Genomic DNA, 12,551 nt, shown 5'->3' on the forward strand with positions numbered 1-12,551 from the left:
TGCTTTTGACTATTATGCCAAATGCAAGGAGTTAAAGCTAGATGCATGTTAAAGGATTTATTGGAAAACATTGCTGGCGGAGCGTTCGGACAGATAATCTATTCTATGTATATTCTATTTACAGATGTATTATATTAACACTTAAGTGACAATAACAGAATTTTCTTAGCAATACACTATTTTCAGGTGATAATAGCGCTTTATAGTGTTATAGTGTATGAAACCTCATAGGAATGACCCCTGCTTGTTACCCTTTAATTATTATAACATTTGCCCAATATTTGTGCGCCCTTATCCTGATTTATTTTTTTACAGTGTAAGACTTATTATGGCATTTGAAATTTACATTTTTTTTTCTCATAAATAAAAAATAATAATGGGCGGAGTTGTGTAAATCGTGTTTGCCAATAATGGATGGTATCTTGAATAGACACTTCATTAAAGGCAAAGCTAAGCTGAACAGGGCGACATTAACACGAGCATTGGACAGGTGGGAGAACGACATATACAGACGACAGGGAGAACGACATATACAGACGACAGGGAGAACGACATATACAGACGACAGGGAGAACGACATATACAGACGACAGGGAGAACGACATATACAGACGACAGGGAGAACGACATATACAGACGACAGGGAGAACGACATATTCAGACGACATATTCAGACGACAGGGAGGACGACGTCCGTAAACAGACGACATATACAGACAATTTCAATGGACATATACAAATGTATTGTATAAAGCAGACGACATTATTTTGACACATCCGGAACCCCATACTCCACTGCCTATTGAATGCGCTACACCCAGTCCAGTAGGAGGCGCTAATTACCCTTCAGTTGCCAACCGCCATTCAGGCCAAAAGCGCAGAAGAACAAAAATGACCGGGAAAATGGGAAAATCTGACAAGACTGAGAAGATGACAACAGCACAGCGGGGTTTTAGAAGTAAGTTTTAAATATTTAATATATTTTGCATAGGTTTCTTGTTGTCTAGTTTGTTACAGCCTAATTAGTCATTACTGTTAGGCAGGTTTGCAAGTTTTTGTCGTAGTAATCGTGTAGCTTGCAGTTTTCTATGCTTTGATGCTTAATTTTTCTTGGGTGTTTTTGTAAGTAACGTATGTCTCAATTTAATGTTATTGCACAATGCACAAAACTGTTCAGAATCTTTCAGTTTATATTATTCTGGCTAACCATATGAAGCATGTACTTAAAGGAACATTGATTAATAAGGCACTTATTTATGCAGTTAATTCATAATTTACAAAATACGATTTGTTTAAAAAAGGCAATACAGTCACTTGAGAAATAATTCTAGAAAAATAATGTGTACAGACATTTTCACAGACATTGTTAATGTAACTGTTACATCTGCATGTAAATTATATATATATAAAAGCAGCTTTCTGGCAACAGGTGGTGTGCTTTATTAATATATTTAAAATGTTCATATCTAATGCATTTTGACATCCCTTATATTTATCTTTATGTAAGAGTTATACTTTTACTTTAGTGAGAGGGTTATGTTTGTGTTTAAGCAGACATTGCAAGCAGACCAAGCACTTATAGCTTTACATGGCTGGAGTCAATACTACCTCACCAAAATTACAACTAATGTTTTACTTAAACCTTGCCTAATCACAGTGTTTTTCCCTTTTATTATTTCTCTTTTTGTAGGCCCATCAGAGTGATTTTCTGAGTTCTTTCACATGCTGTATGGTAAGAGTGAATTTCTGCCAGTTGATACCGGTGACAGGTGTTAATTATTAAGTTTATCTTTGTATTTTTTATTAAAGGTCAGCGAATGGATGGATTATCCAGTCAAGGTACAGAATGAAAGGTAAATGGCAAGTAATTAAGTAATGTACTAAATGTATAAACTGTAGTGTATTCAGTAGCTACTAATCACATTACCTCTATCACTCTCTCTAAAAGACTTGACTGAGTTAGAAGAAGCTGGGCGACTCTTCAGAGTGAAGATGTTATGGTAATGTAAATCTTAAGTTTTTATATTGTAGTTATATACAATATCAGAGACAGCACATCATTTTCACCCTGTTTTATGGTTAAAGGGGTTTTGCACCCTAATGGCACTTTTTCATTGCATAGTACACTACAGGTAAGGTTGAGTCAGCTCACATTACTTTGGCTTGGTTAGCTTTTCCATTGAGTTTAGCAACACTTCAGAGTGGGAGGGATTATAGGGGTGTCAAATGTATATAGCACGACATTCATTGCTCGACTTATCGAGACTGTTTTCTAAAATGGCTCCTGTCTGTATACGCATAATATACTGTCTTTATAAAGGATCTTCTTATTAGGGCTGTCACTTTTGAGAAGAATCAAGCACACATATCCCGCGCTTGAGCGTGTTTCTGAAAAGTAATCTTCACTGACAACAAGCACACATACTAGGGCTGGGTATCGATTCAGATGTTCCAGATCGATTCAATTTCGATTCACAAGCTATCAAATCGATTCGATTTCGATTCAATTTTCGATTCCAGTTCTCGGGTCTGTTTTTATACTCGATTCTCGATTCAACTCAATGAATATAGATTTAATACAAATACTATATTAATAAAAAACAACAGTGAACATAAGTTTACAAGTGGGTAATTAATAAAAAGAAATTAAAAGCCACAACACTATCGTTGTTGTCTTGCTTGCGAAAACTAAAATGCTTCCATACCTCTTACTTTTTATGTGAAGGTGGCATCAACGTCGATGAAGCACCTAAAACTGCCATTTTAAGCACTGAATGAAAGAATGACAGGCTCCTTGGTAACATCGCGCAAGGCAAAAAAGAGGGTGACATCTAGTGAAGAAGACTAGTAATTTGATCGTTGAACGTTAATCTTACGTTCAAGGTTTGCAGAAAAATATATGGAAAAAAAAAATCGATTCTGCTCTTTGAGAATCGATTCTGAATCGACCACGTTTAAAAAAAACTATTAATCGAAATATCAATTTTTTTGCCCAGCCCTAACACATACATACCCTATGTATGCGCGCGTTCATATACATTAACCCTGCCCGTGCTGTTTCCTTGACCATTTTTAATGATATAGCACACAAACCATTGATATTTGAGAAATAAAACTTACCGCTGAGTTAAGCAGATCTTACTTCACTCTGTCGTCTATGTGACATGCGACAGTCAGCACGTGATCATTTTAAATCAGTTTACATGACAAATGCTGTTGTTGTTTAATATAAAGTTTACATCAGGGCTTTGAACCTGATTTTTTCGCCAATTGGTTCATTCCGAACAGAAACAGTATTTTAACGTTTCCGGTTTTTGGTTCAATCCTAAAGCTGACGTTCCTGAACCGGTTAGAACAAAAAAATAAAAATCCCGAACCGGTTAATAACGTTCCATGTCAGCTGTGGGACATAAAAATAAGTAGGCTGATCATTAGGACATTAAACTTAAGAAAAATTATGTAGACTAATAAGTTAAGTCTCTATCTTGTCATCGAACATTAAAAAAGCTAAATTATGTAAGCGGCATAACTGACATGCCTACATTTGTTAAGTGCACTAAAACACACGCGCACACACACACAGACGGAGGACGAATTCCAAACGGCGCTTCGGGAAGAAGATGCTGCATAAACAGTCGCTCCACATAAAGTGAAAATTAAGATGTTTTTCAGTGCTTTATTCGCCAAATGTATTTTATACATCAAGAGTTCTGATCTTTGAAGGGCATAGGGATAATCATATTTGATTGGAGTTAGGGCTGTCACTTTTGAGAAAAATCAAATTCATATGGATATCTAATATCATGCAATGTATCCGAATATATTCGAATATCTAGGTGCCCCCCGCACGCATAAAAAAAACCCCACCATAATGGAGATTCAATCACAAATTTATTAACAGTGACAGTCATAAACAGGACTGTCTGAATTACTTTTTTTTACTTTTGAAACAGAAGGTTATCAACTTATAAATAACAACATATATGAAAAAAAAACTATTCAGAACAGGTACAGACAATAACTTAAACAGCAGGAAGCCCAAACGGATTTCGCGCCCACAGATTTCGGCGGAAAACTCAGCGGATGTAATGCGCTTGACAAGCAAACATATCCCGCGCTTGAGCGTGTTTGTGAGAAGTAATATCTTTGACAACAAGCACACATACATAGCCTATCCCACACGTTTGTAAGCCGTCATTGACAAGTACATTAACCCTGCGCGTGCTGTTTGCTTGACCGGTTTTAATGATAGAGTGCACAAACCCTTTGATATTTGAGAAAAAAATTAAACTTACCGCTAAGTTAAGCAGATCTCACTTGACTCTGTTGTCTATGTGACGTGCGACAGTCAGCACATGATCATTTCAAATCCGTTTACAAGACAAATGCTGTTGTTGTTTAATATAAATTTTACATTGCGTTGTAAAAATCAAATGCATATTCGAATATCGAATAAAAAGTGACAGCCCTAATTGAAGTTGGACCGGACACATTCAAATGCATGTGCGTCTGTGTGTACAGATTTTTTTTTATTTTAGTGCCTTTTTGTGGTTAAATTGTTTAAAATCACTTAAGTGTTAACATTTGCAAGCCTTTGAAACACGTGCAAATGATCAACTTTCACCATATTTAAATTTGCATATTAATCCGCAAATCGCATGCGAGCCGAACTGTGGGTTGTGATCTGTACAGATCACTGACCAACTGCGATCTGTTACACCACTAATTAGTATTAAAAAAAACAAACAAACATCTTGAGATACTTGGTAGCCTACAATATTTACCTCTTATGATTGAGCATTAGAGACTTGGGCTTGAGCAGGCTACCTGCTGGTGGCAAGCTTCTCATTTCTCTGAGTCAATGACGACCGGAAGTGAACTTCACAGAGTCAAATTGCACAGAAATCTTGTCAAAGAACTGAAAAAATAACGTTATTAACCGGTTACCATTATTTTCAATTAACGGTTCTGTTCCGGAACATGTATTTTTGGAAAGTTTCTGGTTTCGTTTCTGTTCCTTGCAAAACATCAAAAGTTTCTGGTTTTCGTTCCTTGAACCGGTTCAAAGCCTTGGTTTACATACATGCTAATTTCATAACGAAAATGTATTAAAGGGACATTTCACTTTTTTTGAAAATATGCTAATTTTCCAGCTCCCCTAGAGTTAAATATTTGATTCAATCCAATCCATTGAATCTGATCAGACCATTAGCATCGTGCTAAGAAATAACCAAAGAGTTTCAATATTTTTCCTATTTAAAACTTGACTCTGTAATTACATTGTGTACTAAGACCGACGGAAATTAAAAGTTGCTATTTTCTAGGCAAATATGGTTAGACCTATACTCTCATTCTGGCATAATAATCAGTGACTTTGCTGATTTAACATGGCTGCAGGAGGTGCAATGATATTACACACTGCCCGAAAATAGTCCCCTGCCATTGAAAGTAACCAAGGGGACTATTTTCGGGCAGTGTGTAATATAACTACGCCTGCTGCAGCCATGTTACATCATTGATTATTACGCCAGTTTGAGAGTATATTTTCTCGGTAAGAATCAAATGTTTAACACAAGCTTTTTATTCTGCTATAACACTAAAAACAGTAATATATGTAATTTTATATACAAATTATAATTCTATCTATCTGGTTCGTGTTGGTCCAATTTAATTCAGAGCACTTGTTTGGTTTGGTGTTATTATTTTCATTGTAAGCCTTTAAAAAGTAATTATTTTAGATGCAATTGTGTAATATTTACGGCTTAAATTCTCTTATGCATTTTTTTTTAATATTTAAAATAATTCCGCAGAATTATCCAAAAAATTTCCACAGAAAAAGCAAAAAAAGTCTGCAGAAGCCGGAGCCACGTCTTCCCTGTCTTGCGCACAGTTGCCGTCGGTCTCACTCTCAGCTTCCTCCCTATTAAGAGGTGTTAAACTGTAAAAAATGCGCTACACATGGCATTTTAAAAACCGGATGGTTTATTTATAGTGGATATTTCACCTCATGTTTGAATGCATATTCGAATATCAAATAAAAAGTGACAGCCCTACTTCTTATTAAACTGTTTGTACATTTACAAAGTTCAACTTGGGGTTAAGTGCCTTGCTCAAGGGCACAACGGTGGTGACCAGGATTCAAACTCACAAATTCTAGGCTAGCATACTAGCCAGGTTCCTTAACTGCTGTGCTACTGTCACCCCTTTTGGCTTAGTGCCTGCTTTCGAACCACACCCGTGGAGATATCTGCCAACAAATGGACAATCATTCATGGGGCTACAGATGGGGCTGCATTAAAGAATTTTCAATGTATGTGTTCAAATTCACATTCTGCGTAAAAAAAAAGTTTCGATGAGAGGTGATGGAGGGTGGTGTTTGGCACTATGACCCTATCTCGTCTGCAAATTAAATTGGTGCAAAACTGGCCGCATGCTTGCACTAAGTGTGGCCTTACTTTGCCTATTCACGTACTTTGTCACTTAATTTTACTAGAGCCCGACCGATATGCATTTTTTTTTGTACCGATACAGATATTAGGGAGTAAAAAAAAGGCCGATAACGATATATCGCCCGATATTCTTTATGTGCATATTATAGTAAAGTACACATATACTACAGTATATTATACTACAGTACTTTACATAGAATACACTATATACATTAACAGAATATATAATTACTTTTTTGTAATGATCACTCACAAATGTGGTGACCAAACACTTAAAATGACATGACAAAGATATGTAAAATTGGCAGGTGTGTTTTACAAGTTAACAATAAACTTTATTATCCAAAATGATTCTGATATAAATGCACAAAACAGTAAACTTGACTTATTATAAATAACTTAAAAACACAAACAAAACAAAATACATATTACTTAACTCATTGTCAGTTTTGACGGGAATAATGTTATATTGGGCTTATTTTAAAAAATGGAAACTTATGAAGTGATTGTTTATTAGCTTTACAGTAAGTTATGTACTTCACAAATTAATTAGAAACTTACAGTTAAGACGACAATGCTTGACTTACTGACAACATAATGATGTAGGCTAATGTTTAATGTACTGCACAACGTTTTTATAACACGAACCCACAGTGTTCTGCCGGGACTTTAAACTTTTATAAAACTAAAGCGTCTTCTCTCCGCCTCTTTTATTTAGCAAGGGTGTAAAGTTGCGCGAGCTTATTTAATCAATTGCTTTGAAATGAGCATGTTCAGTAACAACACAAGCAGCTATACTCCCACAGACTGCGCGTCAGTTTAAGCGCGTCCTTTCCCCGCCTCGCGTCATTTCTTCCGCTTGCGTTTTAAATAACTCGCAACCAGTGTTGGTCAAGTTACTTGGAAATAGTAATTAGTTACTTTACTAATTACTTTTCAAAAACATGATGCACGACCTGAATATGCTACAGTATGCAACAGGGCCCGGTTGCATAAAGCACCTTAAGTGTAATTTTCCCTTAAATTCACCCTTATGTTTCATTTAAACTTAAGGGTGTTGCAAAAAAAACCTTAAAGGTCACATATGGTCAAAAGTGAAATTTTGTGGCTTTTTTCATGATAACTGAGGTCTAGGGGCTATGTAAGTACCATATAAGTTTCAAAACAGTCATTTAAGAGTCAAATTCACACAGCCTGCTTGAAGTAGCTGTGAGTTAAAATGGTTCGTTTGTACTTCCGTGAATTTGCTACGTCACCGTGAGACAGTCGCCGCCTTCAGTCTCCACCCCGAGTACTGTCCACCATCCACTGCCCCACCCCCTTGTTGCTAAACAAACTCTATCACACCACGTGAGAAAATGCTGTTTAATTGATGGATGTCAGGAAACTAAATCATTGCAAAGGCTTCTGAAAACATTAATATACGAGAACAATGGCTAATATTCATTTAATTAGAAATTCCTCAACAATTAGTTCAACTTTAGCCGTCTGATCTAAACATTTCACAAGTGATTGCTTCGGTGTGGCAGTTCAGTGCTGGTTTGTCCAGGAATCTACTCATCAAAGATGCTGCAGTCCTTTGTTGGATCCGACCTTAAATCCACAACCCGTAAGTAAACACATATTAAGCAGGGCTGCACGATAACTTGCACGCGATTGTCACGCGAATCTCGTCGTTAGTAGTAAAGCGGCATCACCTGCTCTCAGAACCGGCTGCCGGTTGCCGCTTCTGAAAGCAGCTGATGGTGATTTACTACTAATCAATGAACCGGCTTTACTGAAGGGATGCACGAGACAATCGCATGCGAATTGTCAGCAGTCCTAACTTTTAAATTACATTATGGAGCCAGAGAAAACTGAAATGATATATTGTAAACAATTATGCAACACTAACGTGTTTGCTAACTAGATGCTAAAGTGTTGTTTTGTAACGTTAAAGTCTTTGGTAGCCACCGGTTTTGATAGAATATCTGTTGGAAATCAGACGTTGTTTGTATTCTTAAGTTACAGACACAAGCCCTTTTGGTGTCTGTTTGTTTATTGAGTTAAACATGGTAAGGTTAAAATCTCTTAGTCTCTCTGTCTATTGGTTTACTAACCTAACATTTAGTGTCCAGAAACTAACACTTAGTGTAATTCCATGGGTAACTTTATTTCAACTGCGTATTTCACTCATAAAATAACAGGCCTATCAGAAGAGAGGCTCATGAATATTACTATTACATGCCAAAACGACCTGTTTTTAGCAGAGCTCCTGAAAGAGGATCTGTAAAAAATATATAGAGATTGTTTTTGGTACTTAAACAGCAAATATATATTCTTAAGGACATCATAACCTAAAATAAAACTCTAGAAAGCCTAAAAATATGTGACCTTTAAGCTTTTTCTTTTGCATCTCCATGGCAACAATAGTATTTTATAAACCTGGGTCGCTGTCGTGAAACATTTAACGATTACCCTTACCTAAGAGAACCATTTAAGGGATTATACTGTATGCAACACCCTTAAATTATTCTCTTACTGTAGGTAAGAGATACTTAAGATACTTAGATACATACTTAAGGGAAAAACTTAAGGTGCTTTATGCAACCGGGCCAAGACCTTTCAGCCTAATTCTATTCTTTCTGCATATTCCATCATCTGAAATTGAATCAAATAAAACATTATCTGTTTTAACCTCTCAACGCGCACTAATTCATGGGCGTGATGACTTTGTTTTTTTGAACCTGCTAACAATATCTATATAGCATACTGTCTACAAACATTAATAATATTAATATCAACATTACTATACATCATTTAAAAGTTCTACGGGTTTAGCATCAGTGTATGGTGAGGGTCTCTGTTTTGAGATACATGCTCTAGCATCAAAAATGTAGTATTTTGTTACAAAAGTCCAGAGACAACATGCAAAATATAAACGGGACTTCTTACCTTATAACGATCGCGAGTTGAATCCGGTCTGTTTCAGTTGTGTAAATAACCCATGAAATCAGTCTAATAAAATTCATCAAATGACAATTTTTGTCCACAAATGTGTATAATCCGTGAAATATAGTAGTCTGTTGTTTACATCAAATTTCGCGTGAACGTGAGATGGAGCGCAGCGATCACGTCAGCTTGTCCACAGATGTGTATAATCCATGAAATACAGATATATAGTCTGTTGTTTTACATCAGATTTCGCGTGAACGTGTATGAGATGGAGCCGCAGCGGTCATGTCAGCTGGGGGTTCAGGGATTTTTTCAGTAAGTTTCACATTGCTGTGCCGGCTTGCTAGGTGTTTGCTTAGATTTGAGGTGGAATTTTTCGCTGTGGATAAGTTTTATTCCCACGCAGAGTGTACAGCGGACGCTGATGTTTTTGTCACCTTTAACTGGGTTAAACTCAAAGTAATGTCGGTACTTCCAAGCATTAAACGCTGCATAGTCTTGTTCTCTTCCGCGCTCCATGTTGTCTTCTCACGTTCAACACTACACTGACTGACGGCGCGGCGCTCATACGTCATTGTTACTCGCGTCACGACACAAGAGAGTCTCACGAAATTTAATCAAGATTAAAAAATAACGCAGTAACGCAGTCTGCTAACGGGGAAGTAACCGTAATCTAATTACTCGTTTTGCAATTGTAATCCCTTACTTTACACGTTACTTGAAAAAAGTAATCGAATTACAGTAACGCGTTACTTCTAACGCGTTACTGCCCATCACTGCTCGCAAGTGGACAAAAGAGACGGATTAAAAACACCAAATGTAAACAGGAATGTGTCTCTCTCGCCCATTTATAATCCAATCGACCAACGTGCATCTTAATACCAGGTGTAAAATGTTGTGAAGAAACCGCGTGACTGCCTCCACCTGAACTGAGATCACTGACTGAAGTGAAGGGGGTGGGGGATTGGCTGGTGTCACTCCAGTGAGTGACCTGGGTTACCATTAGCAACCAATAGGGCGCGCTGTGCTGGACAAACAAGGTCTTACATCTTTCAAAAGCATTTAATGTTTTCTGTAAGGAACGTTCATATCGGCTTCATATCTGCGGTTTATACGCCGATACAGATATATCTGCGACATGCTCATATCGGCCGATTATCGGCAAAATGATAAATCGGTCGGGCTCTAAATTTTACTGACTTGCACTAGAAGAAACGGCAATAAATATTTTTTTAATCTTTGTGATAAGTTTATCCACCAGTGTTTTTTCTACTTTATACCTAAAACTTTTTCTTTAAAATGTACCTTCTCAGATGCAGTTATGTCAAAGCTCTCGTTTCGGCTGGCCAGATTGGAACAGACCTGAATGGGAAGATGGCAGAGCTAAGACTGACAATGTCCAGGAAAAATGTTAACTAAAAATGAGTGTTTTTCCTCAGCGAGTGAATTTGGGAATGTTTTAAATGTTCCTAAAAGTTTGAAAATGTAATACTGAGGGAAAAAAGTGAGCGCTTTGAAAAGGCTTTAAAAAGAAAATAAAGTCTGAAGTTGATGGTAAATGAATTTAAAGTTTTTACTTGAAAAGTTTGTACTTGTTTGTACTTGTCAAGTCTGTGCTGAAAAAAATGGAGTAAAGTTTGTATTTGAAAAGACTTGAAATTGTGTGTTCTGTAGAATGAGTACACATATATGTGCAGGCTGTATAAAAAAACATAGTTGTGCCACTGAAAGTACATGGTGTCATCATATTTGAAGCATATTTGAAGAGTTTGGTTCCAAAACGCAATAAACGCCATTTTTGAAAAAAATGAGTTACTGCCAAAATCAGTATTATATCAGGTCAGTAGTTAAAAGTAAATAATTAATTTTACGCAAAATCCAATACCCGCCGTGATATTCTGTCATCTTTTCTCCCTTTGTTCCCAAAATGCGACAAACGCCACTCCTCCTTTTTTACAGAACGCAATAAATCCATTCCTGATATTACAGCGGACCATTCACGCAATGTAAACAAACATGGCGGCGCGCTGAGTACACGGAATCCTAATTTTCCTCATCTACTTTGTACTTCGTGATCAACAAACAAAACAAAATAATACTTTAATAGCATTGCTAAACCTGTGATGGTTTTCTGTGACGGGAAAGAAACGTAAGCCATCAACATCTAATAATTTCCGCGAGAGGCACTCGGCTGCTTGTTCTCCAGACAGCATCAAGTTTCTGTCATGATAACACATTGACCCCAGGGGATCTTATGAAAAACTTTACATTATTTTACTCAAAGTCAACGAAAATCGAGCGGGACCAAAACATTTTACAGCTGATCGCTGTGAAAAACGTTAAGCCACGACGTCAAGTATAACCGCAGCAATGACAGTGTTCTTAATATGACAAAGTAAGTGTTTTGATTAATGACATTAATGTTTATATTTTTAATTAGTGTGTACAACAAGTCAACTAAATGAATATAACATGGCAAAGATGAATGCACATTTATATAGGCTATTGATTCAATAGATTTATAGCATTTTGAATAAAAACTTGTTATGGATTTATTGCATTTTGTGGAAAAAATTATCAGTTTTTATAATAAATCTTTGAAAATCAAGTTATGGATTTGAATTTTTTATGTTTTTATAACCTAAAGATGCTATGTGAAAGTTTGTAACAGAAAATAGTGGTTTTCATCTTGTCACCTTCTTGGTATAGAAAACACGTTTTTACCAAAATTTGTCAAAATGGATTTATTGCGTTTTGGAACCAAACTCTTCATTTGTATCCCTAATATAAGTGAAGGTACATGGTGTCATCATATTTTAAGCATATTTGTATCCCTAATATAAGTGAAAGTACATGGTGGCATCATATAAGAAGCATATTTGTATAGCTAATATAAGTGAAAGTACATGGTGGCATCATATAAGAAGCATATTTGTATCACTAATATAAGTGAAAGTACATGGTGGCATCATATAAGAAGCATATTTGTATCCCTAATATAAGTGAAAGTACATGGTGGCATCATATAAGAAACATATTTGTATCCCTAATATAAGTGAAAGTATGTACTATGGAAATAAGTACATATATGCATGTATACATATATGTGTCTTGCATATATTTCACATGTATGTCCATATATGGGAAAATATATGGCACTTACATGAA

At 36.3% G+C, this 12,551-nt stretch overlaps 1 long non-coding RNA gene across 2 annotated transcripts; it reads left to right on the top strand.

The window, feature by feature from the left end:
* The first annotated feature begins 472 nt into the window (after positions 1 to 472).
* Positions 473 to 11,098, top strand: LOC135786239 (uncharacterized). 2 transcript variants are annotated; one of them, XR_010546928.2, is made up of 6 exons: positions 473 to 958; positions 1,691 to 1,732; positions 1,810 to 1,853; positions 1,949 to 2,000; positions 6,216 to 6,310; positions 10,697 to 11,098. It is a non-coding gene; the product is annotated as an uncharacterized lncRNA (long non-coding RNA). The 2 variants fall into 2 exon arrangements; XR_010546927.2 differs by lacking the exon at positions 6,216 to 6,310 and having other exon boundaries at positions 482 to 958; positions 10,697 to 11,097.
* The last annotated feature ends 1,453 nt before the right edge of the window (positions 11,099 to 12,551 follow it).

This window comes from Paramisgurnus dabryanus, chromosome 4 (assembly GCF_030506205.2).
Source record: "Paramisgurnus dabryanus chromosome 4, PD_genome_1.1, whole genome shotgun sequence".
NCBI classification, from domain to species: domain Eukaryota; kingdom Metazoa; phylum Chordata; class Actinopteri; order Cypriniformes; family Cobitidae; genus Paramisgurnus; species Paramisgurnus dabryanus.